The 2,500-nt window shown below is 36.8% G+C and overlaps 3 non-coding genes across 3 annotated transcripts; all 3 read left to right on the plus strand.

Annotated features, from left to right (window-relative positions):
• Positions 1 to 140: 140 nt before the first annotated feature.
• TRNAQ-CUG (transfer RNA glutamine (anticodon CUG)) lies at positions 141 to 212 on the plus strand. Its single transcript has one exon. It is a non-coding gene; the product is annotated as a tRNA-Gln (tRNA).
• Positions 213 to 1,179: 967 nt separating this feature from the next.
• Positions 1,180 to 1,261, plus strand: TRNAS-AGA (transfer RNA serine (anticodon AGA)). The gene has a single exon. It is a non-coding gene; the product is annotated as a tRNA-Ser (tRNA).
• Positions 1,262 to 1,925: 664 nt separating this feature from the next.
• TRNAQ-CUG (transfer RNA glutamine (anticodon CUG)) lies at positions 1,926 to 1,997 on the plus strand. Its single transcript has one exon. It is a non-coding gene; the product is annotated as a tRNA-Gln (tRNA).
• Positions 1,998 to 2,500: the final 503 nt, after the last annotated feature.

A 2,500-nucleotide genomic window follows, 5' to 3' on the forward strand; every position in this document is an offset into this window, starting at 1 on the left:
GTTTAAGAGATATTAATTTACCTTTGTGTATTAATTGTAGATTTGCACTACAGCTTTAGAGCCTTTTTTCACCATGATTCATGAGTTCATATGTGCTTTTTAGCACAAAAAAACTGCAGCCAGTTATTTTTTGTGCGTGTGGTTCCATGGTGTAATGGTTAGCACTCTGGACTCTGAATCCAGCGATCTGAGTTCAAATCTCAGTGGAACCTGGGCAGCTCTTTGTACATGTGTTTCAGTTTTTGCACTTACACTGAGTTCTCCTGTACCAAAGGTTTAACATAAAAAGATAAAAAGAGAAAGTTAAAATCAACATGCAAAACAAAGATTTGAATGTTCCAAGCATCCATGGAGTGATCACTTTGAGTTCTATGGCCAAATCTACCTTTAAAGCAGGATTACGGAAACTTTAAATTGACTTTAAGTTACAGCACTCTTACGAACTGTGTCACGCAAAGCAACCATACCCTATGATTTATGTCAATGTTCACATAACACTTTTTCCAGGTGTATGAAACTGACAAGGATTTGAAGTTGAAATGGCTTCAGGAAATGTTGGCGTTTTCTTCCTGAATCATCTTTTCTTGTGTTTTTCAGAATTTCCTACAGCGGTTTGTAAGCATTTTTGGTGGTGTTTCTCTAAAATTATTTTGGGCATCTTTTGAGTCTGTTTTTGTGGCTTTTCTTTGTAGCTCACAAAATGCACCAAAAGTCTCTCAGGAACATTGAAGGAGTTTTCCTAACCTTGCCATTGAATTGTATTATAAGTATGGAGCTCTTCTAAATGAAAAACACCTGAAGAATGATATGCTTATTTTAGTTAACCGCTTGGCATTTTTGGAAACTTGATGTGGTTAAAAGACGCCCAAAAGCCTGATAATATGAACAGCAAGTCTTTTTTACGTGGAAATTAATTTGTTCAGTGTTTTCAGCATTTTCAGATTAATTTTCAGGATGTTTTTGGAATGGACCCACTCCAAATCCTCCTTATAAAGAGGTAAAAGTCTTAAACTGTGCATGATTCCCATTGATGATGACTTTAAATCAGATTTTTACATTTTACTGGGACCTGGAAATTTGTTTCTATTTTCTGAGATGTTTTCCAGAGGGATAATCACTGATCTTGATCATGGTGCTATAAGAAAAGGTGTTTGATTCTCATTAAAAATCAACGTCTAAGTAGTCGTGGCCGAGTGGTTAAGGCGATGGACTAGAAATCCATTGGGGTTTCCCTGCGCAGGTTCAAATCCTGCCGACTACGAATATGTTCATATAGTTTTTTGACTGATTACCTGAGAAGATAAATTTGCGTGTGTCCTGTTTTATGCCACATGAAGGTGATATGCGAACTTTGGGCAGGGTTTCTAGAACCAGACTGACTTGATTTTTGGATGCATTTTATATAAGCCGATCTGACGCTACATCCCACGTGCGTCATGCCACTAATTAAAAGAAGCGCCATGAGTGCCACCAGGTAAGTGGTGCATCTCCCTCTTTTGTCTAGCAGTTACAGACCACTGCTTTGGCAGATGTACTGAGACATGCACTTTTATTCACAGCAACCTTCAATTATCTCTTGGATAAAACTTTTTACCACACAATGAAAATTTTTTAGCCACTTCTGGATGAACAGCTTTCTAACAGTATAAGTTTTGCAGTTATTTTTTTCTTACCTTTTTTCCAAGTAACAGATCCAACACTCTATTTACTAGCCACTTTTCATCAACATTTAAAACTGTCATTGTTGAGATATCATGGAACTCTTGGCACACTTGTGGAAATAAAGTTTAGGAGATATTAATTTACCTTTGTGTATTAATTGTAGATTTGCACTACAGCTTTAGAGCCTTTTTTCACCATGATTCATGAGTTCATATGTGCTTTTTAGCACAAAAAAACTGCAGCCAGTTATTTTTTGTGCGTGTGGTTCCATGGTGTAATGGTTAGCACTCTGGACTCTGAATCCAGCGATCTGAGTTCAAATCTCAGTGGAACCTGGGCAGCTCTTTGTACATGTGTTTCAGTTTTTGCACTTACACTGAGTTCTCCTGTGCCAAAGGTTTAACATAAAAAGATAAAAAGAGAAAGTTAAAATCAACATGCAAAACAAAGATTTGAATGTTCCAAGCATCCATGGAGTGATCACTTTGAGTTCTATGGCCAAATCTACCTTTAAAGCAGGATTACGGAAACTTTAAATTGACTTTAAGTTACAGCACTCTTACGAACTGTGTCACGCAAAGCAACCATACCCTATGATTTATGTCAATGTTCACATAACACTTTTTCCAGGTGTATGAAACTGACAAGGATTTGAAGTTGAAATGGCTTCAGGAAATGTTGGCGTTTTCTTCCTGAATCATCTTTTCTTGTGTTTTTCAGAATTTCCTACAGCGGTTTGTAAGCATTTTTGGTGGTGTTTCTCTAAAATTATTTTGGGCATCTTTTGAGTCTGTTTTTGTGGCTTTTCTTTGTAGTTCACAAAATGCACCAAAAGTCT

This window comes from Ranitomeya variabilis, chromosome 2, assembly GCF_051348905.1.
Source record: "Ranitomeya variabilis isolate aRanVar5 chromosome 2, aRanVar5.hap1, whole genome shotgun sequence".
Taxonomy (NCBI): domain Eukaryota; kingdom Metazoa; phylum Chordata; class Amphibia; order Anura; family Dendrobatidae; genus Ranitomeya; species Ranitomeya variabilis.